A 14,298-nucleotide genomic window follows, 5' to 3' on the forward strand; every position below is an offset into this window, starting at 1 on the left:
ACTTAGGGTAACAAAAGAACTAGATTTACAAGGAAAGGGATACAAGAAACAATTTCAATAAACTAAACAAATACTACAAAACACTTCTGACATAGTTTTACATCTAACATATGTGACATACGCTACTGAATACACAATGGGGTAATATGCCGTAAAGTGTTTACTGATAAGTTTGGGGGGAGTTACATAACTCATTTGTGAATAACGAGGGCCATTCCAAATACATGCAATAAAACTTTTATACCAGATCACTCTCTGCGCACGCACACACACGCAACGTTAGTACTTCATTTTCACCAGAACAATGAAGCACAAATATAAATCAACATCTTATCATACCCCAAATTAATTCCAATAATTATTTATACTATTCAAGCCAACATCAATCACTTTAACCAATTTCTCTGAATGTACCGAGGAATGAGTACTACAGAAATTCAAAACCAGTCACCAGAATATATCCCATCAGAATGGATTGGAGATCTATTGTTTCCTTGTATTTCTCAGTCTGTCTGAATCCATCTGTTGTCTCTTGTCATAGTTAGATAGTAAGCTTTTTGGGGCAGGGACCATCTTTCTGTTCTGTGTTTCTACAGCGCCTAGCACAATGGCGTCCTGGTCCATGAATAGAGCTCCTAGGCACTACAGTAGTACAAATAACAACAACAATGATAATAATAAAGCAAAGACTGTTAAGGCACTGGATTTGCTCTTTAAAACCATAAATGGTTTGGATTCCAGCTATTTGAAAGATTGCTTCATCTATTACTACGGCAGTTGAGATAATCTGAGGTGCTCTAGTTAACTGCCTGGTAAAAATAGAACGGGGGGGGGGGGTCCTTTGCTCTGGAATTTATTTCCCTCCTTGGTTAATCAGAGCTTGGATTTGGTGACATTCAGGACAAGCTGCAAGTTCCAACTGTTCTCCTGGGCTTTTGCAGAGGAGGATGTGGGTTAATTAAGATTATTTAACACAAATTTGGTAATCCATTTAGGCAAATCCTTGAAAACTTGGGATGCCTAATGTTAGGCAAATAAATCCACATTTAGGCACCTAAATAAGTAGCCTGAGTTTCAGAGGTATAGAGCACCTGTAGCAACCACAGTCACCTCTGAAAACTGGATGACTCACAAAGAAATTATTTAAACTATATTTTATACCATTTCCTGTAACAAAAAACGTAGAGAAAAATATTTCTATTTGAAATTTGAACAGTTTTTAAAACTATCAATTTACACCTCCTGTCCCCCCCCAAAATTAGTTCTATTAAAGAAACAGTTCCATTGCCGATGCTAAGATGCAAAGACTGCAGACACTGGGACTTACTCTCCACTGCCCTGCATCTTGGACAGTCATTTACCTTTGTACAATCAGTGTAAAATGCTATGAAATCAGCAGCATTTTATGCCTGCTTTTCATTGGCATACGTGACCGAACAAGGAGCAAGGCAGTGAAGAATCAAGTCCACTGTAGGGAGAAACAGTATTTCAGCAAAATGATCTCACGAAAGTGGATTAATCAAGGGAAAGACGTTTCTATAAAACACGCTTAAGTAGCCTTATGAGGAAGCCCTTACCAACTATTAAGACAATAGGATTCCCTTTTGAAACTATGGTTTGGAAAGTTATCACATTTTCAAACTGTTTCAAAAGCTTTGGACTGAATCACACTAACTATACAGTGTTCATATACATACGACTGACATGGTATCAACATGAGAATCATTCTCTGTATCACCCAAAAACCTGTTAGCCATTCTCAAGACTTCAATTCGAGGAACTAATTTAAGACAATTTTTATAAAATAAAAATAATCTTTCATCATAAAATCAGCAATCCAGATAACACATTTGTCATATAAAGTATTTTATTCATTGGCTGGCTATGTTCTCTCTCTCTGATAAGCATTTGTGGAACAGAAATAGAGGTGATAAAAGTGATTTAAATGTATTCAAAAAATAAATACATTTTAAAGAAAGTAAAGCTTTATGGAGATCTCAAACATCTTGGTAGGAACAAGAGTGTTTTGGTACAGATTAGGAAGTCTTGTTCATACACCTGTTTTACCCCAGGATAACTCTTACTGATGTCAAATAGACACAATCAACTTAAAAAAAAATCAGACTTTTGTCCAAAAAGCTTATTCCTACTATTGTCACAAGGAAAACCCAAGGTTACTAGAACAGAAAGCAGCTGGGAGCTGCAAGGGGAGGGGGGAAATTGTGACAGTCTTTCATATGCACAATGGAAAAGTTTTTTTTTAAATAGGAAAATGTGACTGTAAAACCACAAAAATTAGCATGGTACCCTCCCAACATAAGTTTAACTCATTTTACTGACAAGATTTCAAGTCGATCAAGTCCCGAGTGTAAGTGAGCTCAGAATAAGGTTTGTGTGTCCACAACAAGCCAGATTTCTGTTCTTTAGTTATTCCTTCTATAACCATTAGTAGAACACTGTATGCCAAATTCTGCCCTCAGTAACATCATACAAAGCCAGTGGAGTCAATAAGGTTTCAGGTGTATAACAGAGAGATGAATTCAGCCCAATAGGTCAACTTTTTCTTCCCTCCAGAGAGGGAAACACACATACATACGACTGTCACAGAAATTTCACTGCTGCCGACACTGCTGGCTTCATTACTACCTATTGCCCCATCTCATCCCCTTCCTGCTCAGCCACAGAAGTCACCCACCTAACCACACCCATTGTTTTCTTCTCCTATTCATTTCTTCATGCCTTCTTTTCAAGCCGTCCCCTTTGACCAGTGAAAGGTTAGTCAAGGCATAATCGTCTTCTCATTCAAATCTCGCCTCACAAATTTATTTTGTGAAGATTTTCCAAGTTGATACACCAAAGAAAATCAAAGTTATTTAAAACTGTTCCAACATAACTAACAAGAATACCCTAAACAGCCAGTTTCATTGTTGTAGTTTGCCCACAGCCAATTTCCATGAATTGAATTCCCTTCTCCATCAAGATACTTCCCTATCACTTTTCCACTGAGGTCTGTTATCGTTCTCGCTGTGTTTCTGGAATTAACTTAAAATGTAAGCTCCTCAAGACAGGCACAGTATTTTCCTTTTTATGTACGTGTAAGGCACCATGCAGAACTATGATGTCATATAAAGTATAAACAATTAATATCAGAAAGCAATGGATCTTTGGGGGGATGGGAATCACCGTAAAATCCCAGGTCTTGAACCCAGGACTAGGCGTCCCCAGACAGCTGCTGGATCCTCGCCCTCCACCCAATGTCTGCTGAAATCTGGTGGACTGACAAACTAGTAGCACTACAGCAGGGGTTCTCAAACTGGGGGTCAGGACCCCTCGGGAGGTCACAAGGTTATTACATGGGGGGTCGCGAACTGTCAGCCTCTACCCCAAACCCCGCTTTGCTTCCAGCATTTATAATGGTATTCAATATATAAAAAAAGTGTTTTTCATTTATAAGGTGGGTTGCACTCAGAGGCTTGTTATGTGAAAAGGGTAACCAGCACAAAAGTTTGAGAACCATTGCTCTACAGCAGCAGTCTCCAAACTTTTTGGCTCGCGCACCCCCAGGGTGAAGACCGGAAGACCTGCCGCAGACGCGCCGCCGGAGGGGAACACCAGCCATGGACGTGCAGAGCTGCTGCTGAAGAAAAAAAATGGCGGAGTGCTGTCTGGCGGTGCTCCTGCTGCTGCGCACCCCCTGGGATCATCTCGCGTACCCCAGTTTGGAGACCACTGCACTACAGTGTTAGCAAAGGCACCCCGCACAGGAGCTCTGATTGGAGGACTGGTTGGCTCCACCGATTGGTCCAACTACACTATTTAAGTCAGAAGGAGGCACTGAAAGTTTGCCCAAGCAACAAGATGACTTCCTGGAATGGCTGCACTGGACTCTGCTTGTGCCTGTCTCTTTCACCTAACCTGCCTGTTCTTGATTCCTGCTCTGTTCCTGGCTCCTGCTTCACCCCTGCCTTTGCTCCTCTTCCCACTGTGCTTCTGCTCTGTGCTTGACCCTTGCCTCTCCTCCAGTTGCTGCCCTTACACCTTGCCTCCAAACATCAGTTACCAGTCCTGGGTCTGACCCTAGCTTCTGACCCTGGCTTGACCCCTGGCTCTGGCATTTAGCATCTAACCTCAGCTCTGACACTCAGCTTCAATTCCTGGTTCTGACTCTGACTTGATCCCTGGCTCTGGTAATTGGCAGTTGACTCTGGCACTGACACTTGGCTTTGTTCCCCAAACTGGATACCTGCTTGCCCACTAGACCTGACTCCTGCTCTGACTACTAAGCCAGATCACATACATCCCAGTCCATAACAATCACTGAGTTCGAATTACTGGATTCTGTGCATATGCACAAGACAAACTCATGTGAACAGTACCTTGTGAAACATTCTGTCTGACAGAAAGCGATCACCTGCATCACTGTAATCATATAGCAATATATTTAATAATATACAATGGTAACAAAAACAAATCTATCCATTACATAAAACTGTAGCAGTTGCCTATAGTCTTAATCTTGCAATTTGATCTTCAGGGGCAGACCCCAGTGCCCATACAGAACTCCACTGAAGTCAGAGGAACTGTGGAATCTGCCCACATGGGTCTGATTGCAGGATCAGGGCCTATAATAAACAAAATGTAACCCTGGATCTAAAGAAGCTTTTTCTTTTTACTACCATAGCATACACATATTGTAAGAACTTTATATTTTTTCATTTTGATCTGAACTTGTATTTTACAGTGAATGAAATATAGCTCTTTTTTACAGAATATTTCTTGCCACTAAATAAGCAAGTAGAGCAATACATTGCAATAAGCACAAGTAGCTTATCTGAAAAGAACTGAAACCATGTTTGTTAAATAGTGGGTGGACGAGAAATTTTTTTTGTCCCACAAAACTCAGTAACAGATAAAGACTCTGAAATGTGGACTTCCTCTGGAAAGCCAAGTGCTTTGCACCAAAAATATCAGAGCATAAAACCTTCTGAAACTTGATTTGTATCTTTTGTGCCTATGCTAGAGACCGAGTCTTCAGACCGCTTCAACTCACTTTCCAAATTTGTGCCTGCAGTTTCCCATGTATGCACAGAAACTGCTACTTAAAAACCAGAAGTCACTTTTTTAGAAGTATGGGCTATATATTAATAGACAATTTTAAAGAAGTGAGGTTTAATATTAGTCAGCAGCAACAGGGAGAAATACACAAGAGGACCCAGAAAACAGATGATAGCAAAATACAGTTAGTTGTTTGCAGTGTGACCTGAAGAGCAGCTCTGTGTAGCTCAAAAGCTTGTCTCTTTCTCCAACAGAAGTTGGTCCAATAAATGGTACTACCTCACCCATTTTGTCTCAGCAAAATACAGCAACATTTCAAATCCAGGACCATATCATTCTCTCTATGCTTTGCTACTGAGAGGATGAATAAAAGAGAAAACCTGTTCCTCTGGTAAATATTCTGTCTGTGTATGTGAGAGCTAACTCAGCATTATGAGGGAATATGTTGTGAGACTGGGCTGAACACAAGGCAAAGCCACTCTCTGTGGCATGAGCAAACTGGCGGAGATTTCCCCTTGTAAAATCATACACTGAATGTCTGTATTATCTTATGCAGAAACGTGATATGTGCTCTACTCTAGGATGGAAATTGGTGGCCCAGTCACAGAGGGAGAGCCCATGGGATTCTAGCACACCAAGGATACTCTTAATTTTGAGAAGACACTTGTACTGCAAATATTATAATAATACTTTAATGCACATAGATTAGTTACATTTTAAAATGTATGCTTGGAGTTAGACATTTCTACGTGCGTGAGGCACATTTAGGGAATGGAATCCTCAAGTGCATTGTAAATTGGATTGCAATTATCTGTCTGGGGCTAAAAGATGTATAATTATGAGGACTAAGTTTAAAGATTCACATTGTAGCTTCCATGCCATCATTAAAGATGTCACTTCAATTTGGTTGTTTTGTATTTTTAAATGTGTAGTGTGCATTTAGTGTTATGATACTAGTCCATGTGTACGCATGACATAAGACAAATGCATTTTCCATATCGGAGTTTCTAAAATGTGCCAATTTGATGGCCAGAGAGACCAAAGTCCTCTGTTTACTCACAGAACAATACAGCGTGCATGGAAGTTGTGTAAGCTCCTACGCTGCTCCTCAACCCTGACCTGGAAAGCCCACCTCTAGGTACCAGAGGTTCAGCTTTCACACCTGTTAAATCTTTAGCTTCCCTGCTGAGACTACCAATAAGCATAGCAATTTTGGTGGCTTGTGTGACACGGCTCTGATCTACTCAGAACTGGACTGACCCCACCGAACTCATCACACAGCCCACCATACAGGAATAACTTCCAGTTGTTACTGATAGGGCTGGATTAGAATCAGTGACAGAGCTGAAATGTTCCATTTCATATTACCAATCTTGCACCACCTAGTCTTTCCTTAAAGAGTTTTCTATTCTACAGAGAAAAGTCACACCACACCTCATTTTGATCTTCATTAGTGCCATAAAGCTACAACCCTTTATTCCCATACTATGATCTAATCATTACTTTAGTTTAATTCCATTTAACAGCTCAGGTCACTACTACAGTTAGTCACAAAACCAAATCTGCTATAATTCTGGAAACAACCACAGAACAAAATTAAAAGACTCCATTAGCCAGATAGAACTATCTTCCATCTTCTGACAGAAGAGACTTCCAGTAGCATGGAGGGAATGAGAGTCAGCTACAAGAGTTAACAAAACATAATTCGAACATCCCTGGCCCTCATCTGTGAGGCCTTTGAAGAGCCCTACCAAGAGCAGCGGTGCTCCACATGAGTGCCAGTGTTCACTCAAGATCCATTTGCAGGATCAAGGCTCACTGGGATACAACAGTGACTGACCAAACATGTACATATACACAAACACACACTCCCTAGCTTGTGTTACTGAATTATCACTGCTGATATAAAATGTATTGGCTAAAAAATGTTGCCATGATTTAAGCAAAAAATATTTAACATTTGATGCTAAATGTCATTTTAGGAAACAAAGTGATTCAGGCCCTACATGGCAGCTGCATAGTCTTGGTTTCCATGTTGGCGCTCAGATTTTAGAAACATGTTAATTTAATCATAACAGCATTTTTCTTTAATTATCTGTAATTCTATATTTGACTATTTTTTCATATATTCAAATCTACCTAGGAAGCCAGAAGTGACAACACTGTCCTCATTCTGTCTTCTCAGAACGGTTAGGGCTCCAAGTCTGCAAAAAGCGGTTGCATGGAACCAATATATACAACGTGAGCATGAGGTACCTTTAGGCTCAGTACGAATCAACAGAATTACATTTTAAAATATACTAAAATGTAATCCAATAACTGTGTTACTCTGATTAATAATGGTCAGACAATGCTTGGATTACAACTGGCAGCAGCAAGTGAACCTACTTAGAAACTAACTTGTACAGATACAAAACTGAACTGATTCGTCTATTTATTCTCCTTTGGAAAGTGCACAGAAGTAGAGGTTTTAATTCTAGCCAAACCATTTTACCCAATAGTCAGCACATGGAATAAGTAGTACAAAGATACACAAACTTTAAATATCCGCTACCATTTAAGATGGGGAAGCAGGGAGTTAAACTGCAAAGGATATTTAAAGAAGGGGAGATATGTACAGCAAAATAGCCTGATGCTCCAAACCTTACTCAAGGAAGTACTCCCATTGACTTCAATGGGATTATTCATGTCAGTGAGGGTTGCAAGATCAGGATCTAGGTCTTCTGAATTATCATTAACACAGACTTTAGCATTTATCTTTAAATGCTGAAGCCCCAATCCTGCAGTCAGACCCACAAAGGCAGAGCCATGTGCCCACCCAGACCTACACCAACTTCTACAGGGCTCTATGCACATATGGTGCTCTGCCAGAGCAGGCCGTCTTTGCAGGAGACAGGTTTTCGGAAAAAGGAATAAATGGGATCTTTTAGCCATCATAACATTAAAAAACAAAACAAAGTTATTGTACAGGTACACTATAAATGTCAAAACAAACCAGAATCCAGTGAGAAAATTTAGAGGCTAAGGACATACCGTGAAAACCTTGATAACCTAGAAATGCTCTCTTGAAAGCCTCCTTTATAACTTTAACTTGCATGGTTTGAAAGTGAACTAATTGTCTTTAGAAAAATTCTGCAATACATCTAGCAGCTACTCTACAGCTTCAGGGAGAGGGCCATGACATTATGAAGTACTTATTTTAAATAATTCCAATTATGCACTTGCGTATAAGGTTTAACAAAAATCAAATATGCACTTTTATTCCCAATGTTGCAAAGACTTGCACATAAACTTATCTTTACACACTGAATAGCACCACTGATTTCAGTAGGACCACTCACAGTGTGTAAAATAAGTCACTGGGGATACTCACAGAGCAGACTCTCAGCTGCTGTAACTGTCATAGCTTCACAATGAGCTTTGGTAATTTACACCAAACAATGTGTAAAAGTAAGCACCTGCATAAACATTTGCAGAATCAGAGCCTAAATTTTCATGAAAACGTGAATCACATACATTAAAAGAAAATATAGATATAGATAATTTGGGATGTTTTCTTTATATTGTTAGTTTCTATAATTTTTCCAAAAACAAGAATAAAAATAAAAAGTAGAAACTTTGTATAAATAAAAATATTATTGGGATCTTTCACTCAGAAGTCCATAAGTCAGCTCTGACAAAGTTATAGCTGTCCCATTGGTTTCCAAGTGCCAGTTTCTTACAACAGAATAGCACTCTGGAGGTTGGATTGTCAGTCAGCTAATACTTTGCCAGCAAAGTCCAAGCATGAGCTAATGTTGATACAGTGGAGGGCAATATATGGACAGGACATATTGCTCTAAATTTACAAACAAACAAACAAAGAATGGCAAATCAACTCTCAAGAAGTGCTCACAATGGAGAACATAGACATTTACTGCAGATTGCTACGTAACAAAATTAGGGCTAACTATAACTTGGTTATTCTGAAATCAGAAAGTGGAATAGCAGGTGTCAAGTCAAGCTTTTTTTTGCTTTTAAAAATGCTTCAATGTTATTTGTACAAAGCAATTAATAAATATTTTTAAAATGCACTGGAACAAATCACTGGTATCTATAGCTATTAAAAATCAGAGCTATTTTACCTATGCTGTGAAAGATGCATGTCTCCAACAGTAGACCCTCTTCTCAACTATAGGTAACGCACTTGACTTTCCCCAGGAAAACTCCTTTCATTTTCAGTTTTATGTACTAGAATTGTAAAGACGGTTCCTGGATAAGAATTATATTCACATCAAATTAATTACTTGCCACTATAAATGACTGATAAATCAGGCCCTGATCCTGCAATTAGGGGGTGAGATTCCATACAGACATAATAATCTGCAGACAGATTATCAGATTTAGACTATAGGATCAAGATCCAAGTTTGAAAACACCTTTGGATGCAAAAGTTTCTCCTTCCTTGTTATCAAAGAGTGATCTGTGGAAACATCTTTCCCTAGACTTCTTTATACAAAACTGACCAACAGCCCCAACCAGCAAACACATCAGTACCAAGCATAGGGCTTACTTAAAGTACTCCTGGTAGTAAACAGTACACAAGATAATAGTCTGCAGGATCAGACCTCAAATAAGGAGGAGTTTACACACCCCATTCACAAATCTAGAGTCAGACCAAGAATGCTGCACGTGTCAGTGTGCTTGGACTATCAATCACAGCACCTGCAAAACTCTCAAGAAGACACAGAAGTTAGCTGGAAAGATATAATGACACTGCAAGAGTAAATAATTCAGAGGAGCACTAAAGGAGGGGGGAAGATTTATTCACACTCAAAATTACAGAAGGAGTTGGAGTCAAATGATGCAAGGCTGCTTCTCATGAGACCAACCTATGTCCATCTAACAACTCCCCAGGTCCCCAAACCTTTAGTCCCCACCACAGGCGGGTGGGGGGCCTAAAAAGTTATAATTCAAACAAAATAACTCAAAGCAAAATTGACATGCACACGGTCGAGGAGGCTATAAGGAAACAGAAAGGAGGGAGACAGGGGTTGGTTGGGGGGGCGGGGAAGGGAAGGATTTAACCCCCCCACTTCATTTAGTAAAGAAGACAATATTCTCCACACGATTTTACTTATAAGCAGCAGGTATAAAATGGGCAGGTTATTGGGAGGAGGGGGGGAGAAAGTGAACCTTAAATTAAACTTTAAAGGCCGCCGGCTGCTGTTAAATCTACCCCTCCCCCCCACCGACCGACGGCGGGACCCGCCTCCCAGGCTGCGATGGGGGAGGGGGGGCTGTCATTCTCCAGCCGTAATTATAATTAAAATAAACTTCAGTAATTATATGATCCCATGAAATTCCGCCCCCGGGGGGCTCCGCTCCGCTGCCCCCACATTCCCGTCCGGCGGGCGGGGGGAGGCTCCAGCCCCTGCTGCGGCCTCGGCGACCCCCCCAAACCCGTGGAGCCCAGTGCAGCGTGCAGGGCAGGAGCAGCCCGCCCGCCTTCGTGAGTGGGGGGCCGCAGCGGGGGGACCGGCGGGGGCGGGGAGCGGCTAGGCCCCGCCGGGCTGAGGCCTACCCGCCCCCTTCGCCGCCCTTAACCTTACATTCAAACACACTGAAGCGCCGCTTCCCGTCCCCCGGGATCCAGCGGCCGCTTCACCCCCCGTTTCCTGCCTCCCTAGCGCCCGAAAGTCTTAACAATCCCTCCGACACCCCTCACCTCTACTGCGGCCTACACCACTCCGTCGAATCCCCGGGCTCGCGTAGTCCGCCTGGCCGCCCGCCCTGCCCCTTGCGCGCCGCCTGCCGCGCTACGCGAGCCCGAGGATGCAGGCCGGGCCTGGCTTACCTTTCCAGCTGCTTTTTTTTTCTCCTCTCTCGCCTCTCCCCCCTTTCCCTCTGCTGGGCTGACAGATCAGAGTTTCCTCCCCAGCAGAGGGACCGGGAACAGGCTCGGGCTCTGTGCTGAGCAGCTGCTGCCCCCCTGGCTCTGAGGAGATCCTGCGTTTTGGGGGGGAGAAAGCTTTGGGGAGCTTTTTATTATTTTAAAAGTACAAAGTGCTCAGAGGGTAGGTGATTATTAAGGGGAATCCCTGAATATATTCTCCAGCAAAGAAGGCAGGGCTGCTGGGGCTGCTCAAGAAGAGAGCCAGCAGCCTCCTACAGCACCACTACAGGCACTGAGAGGACATAACATCAGAGAGCAGCTCCTCTGCCCTCCAAAACAACAACTTTCCTACCATCTTGGAGGTAGTAGAGAGGGGGGAAAAGTACAGAGGGTTTTTATAGAAAGTGTCAGTTTAAAAATAATAATAAAAAAGGACGTTATCTATTTGTGTGACTTAAAAAAAAAGGCAGGTGGCTTAGGAAATATTTTCCTTTATAATCAGTGAAGATCATTTGTCTGAAAAAAAAATTTAAAAAGAAGGATGGTCAAAAAGAAAATCTCTTCTTAGTAAGTTTATTTGTTTGATTTATTTTTAATTAAGAGTGAGAGGTTGGGTTTTTTTAAATTATTTTATTTTGTAGTCCATAAAGTACAAAGTGGATAACTTTTTTTTCTGTCTCTGGGTGGTAGTTTTTTTTAAAAATTGATGTCTGGAAAGAAACTCATTGGTATGACTTGTGTTATTATGGTACTCTTTTATTCAGAGTAAAAGCTGAAACTGATGTGGGATAGTCTGGCAGTTATGTATCATGGTGTCCTCTCTGTCTCTCTCAAGACACTGTAAATAAAGCAGATTGAATGTACAGGTAGGTAGATGCAGCTATTTAGTTTTTTCACAGTGCAAAGAGATATGTAGAGAGGGTTTTAATACAAGTAAGTGGAACCTGTCACGTATCTATGTTGGTCCATCGTAATTTTGTGTTGGTCCATCATAATTTTGGCATTGTCTGTCCATAAAAGATGGGAAATGAAAAATAAAACTTAAAGCAACAAATTTTAATACAGTAGTTGAGTTTTGTTATTTTTTTAAATCAAAGCATTTTGCAGCCTTTTAAAATCTGTTTTGATTCTTTTTCAGAGATTGCTTTGATTTGGGTGCTTTGTTCCTGATATTTATGAGTAATGGTATCCCTGACTTAATCTTGCAAAGTCGAGAGACAATATTCATTTATTCTATAAAATCTTTTAAAAATACCTCTATTATTGAAAGGGTTTTTTTAAGGTGCTTTGATTAGACTGAACAAAATGTATGAAATGCTGTTAAAGTAATGTGAGATGCCACTAGGTATCTGTAAGTGAAAACATTCTCACTCAGTTCAGCAGATGAGTGATAACATTGCATGCAGTGAGATTCATCAGAGTCCTATGTAGGGATGAACAACTGCAAATACATCGTTCTGTTTTGTCTGCATGGAGGAGGACGTAAATAGAAAACTAAGGAGATATATAGTAAAGAACTGCAAATTTTGCAGCTTTGTAAATGTTATTTATATGATGTGGGTTCTAGGTTGGCTAAACTGCAGTTTGAAGTAACATCAATGCTGAAATTAAATTGGCATAGCCCACTGTCTCTCTCTTTAATGAACTCTGAAATAAATCAAGAGGTCTCTGAGTCCTCCACATTTATAGTGGTTTCATATTTCAGACTGTCTCAAATCAGGTGTTGCAATATCTCCAATTTTTGTAGCATTCTGATTCCTGAATTTAAAAGAAGTTGCTTTTTGAAAACTTACTTGGATATGGATTTTCTGAGCTAGCATAAGTAATGATGAGTCTCATTTTGTGCATATACAGTGGGTCTTCCATTTGGAGGTCTGAGTTTTAGAGTTAAAACATAATAAAGAACCTCCTGGCCCTTGCATTAAGAAGAATATTTTGTTTTGGCTATTTAAAAAATACTGTTAACTCATTATGGTAGACTAGAAGGTTGCACCCTGATAGAATGCATGGAGTAGTTACAAAAGAAGTGCTTTACTGATTCAAAATATTGATCCATTAAAACCAGTATCTTGCTCTGGCAGTAGAAGTTTAAAAACAAAACCATAATGCACCTAACTCTTTGTGCAAAATTGCATATAGGGTGATGATGGGATAATCAAGAGCTTCCTTCTGACCCTTCCAGTGTGTCAGTGATCATCTTATGCCTTGAAGTATGAAATCTGATTATCTTTATCAGAGTATGTTTATAACAGATATTTTTGAATATTATACCTACAAATGTACAACAGTTACAAATGTGATTGATCATTGTTATGTTATTATACAACCTTTTAAAAAAATTCAGTGACCGTGTTTGACTCAATGACCTTCTGTGGCAGAATTCACAAGTTATGAACTAGTATTTCCTTTCATTTTATTCTAAATTAATAAAGGGCCAAATTCTTCTATTCTTAGTCACCAATCCTACAAATATACAGATATTTAACTTTATTCATATGAATTGGTCCTATAAAATCAATGGGGCTACTCATAGGAGTAAAGTTAAGCAATGTATAAATGTTGAAAGATCAGGGCCTTAACTCAGTACTTACTTGTATAAATCTCCCTTCAGGTCAATGGGAGTTTGCCTAAGTACAGAATTCAGGATTTCCCTATCAAGTGATCTGTTGTTTTTACTCTTTAACATAATACTAGAACAAGGGAATGATTAGTTTTCACTATACCTTTATACTGTCACTATGGAATACTCAGTCAAGTCCCATCTAACTCTTTTTTTCTCCCCGCTAATTCTAGTTTTTGTAAATTTCACATCTTGTTTGTTGCTATTAGAAAAGGAGTACTTGTGGCACCTTAGAGACTAACCAATTTATTTGAGCATGAGCTTTCGTGAGCTACAGCTCACTTCATATCCGATAAAGTATAAAACTGAAAGGGATGCTGTTTGAGTAGTTTGACTTTTCTTTGAATAGGAATAAAATGATGATGAAGAAAATTTCACTAGATTTTCATACTATAAATAGTTATCTTTCAATCTGTTGCTGACAAATGTAAAACAGTGGAGTAAACTAATAGCAGGGAAGTTGTTTTAACTAGTCAAGAAGATTAAGACAAATGTCCATTTTTCAATAATATTTTGTATAACATGAAACAAGTGATTACTATAACTAAATCACTTTTTATCACAACAGAATATTAAATTGTAGGGACCAAAGTAAATTGGAATATTGCCATATTCATAGGGGTAAGATAAGCAGGATTTCACTCTAAAACTGGAAGTAAGACCGAGTTATTCTGGTGGTTTGATTTGCAGTGCTGCCATTCTTCCTGCTGGAGAATAAGTACCAGGTTTCTTGACCCTCTAGAAGATA

At 39.9% G+C, this 14,298-nt stretch overlaps 1 protein-coding gene across 1 annotated transcript in view; it reads right to left on the reverse strand.

Moving 5' to 3' along the window:
- INO80D (INO80 complex subunit D) overlaps positions 1-11,158 on the reverse strand; it is a 57,910-nt gene extending 46,752 nt beyond the window's left edge. The window contains exon 1 of the mRNA XM_048870436.2: positions 10,892-11,158. The gene's annotated coding sequence lies outside the window, so the exon portion shown is untranslated. The remainder of the gene's footprint in view (positions 1-10,891) is intronic.
- Between the last annotated feature and the right edge of the window lie 3,140 nt (positions 11,159-14,298).

Source organism: Caretta caretta, chromosome 11 (assembly GCF_965140235.1).
Source record: "Caretta caretta isolate rCarCar2 chromosome 11, rCarCar1.hap1, whole genome shotgun sequence".
Taxonomy (NCBI): domain Eukaryota; kingdom Metazoa; phylum Chordata; order Testudines; family Cheloniidae; genus Caretta; species Caretta caretta.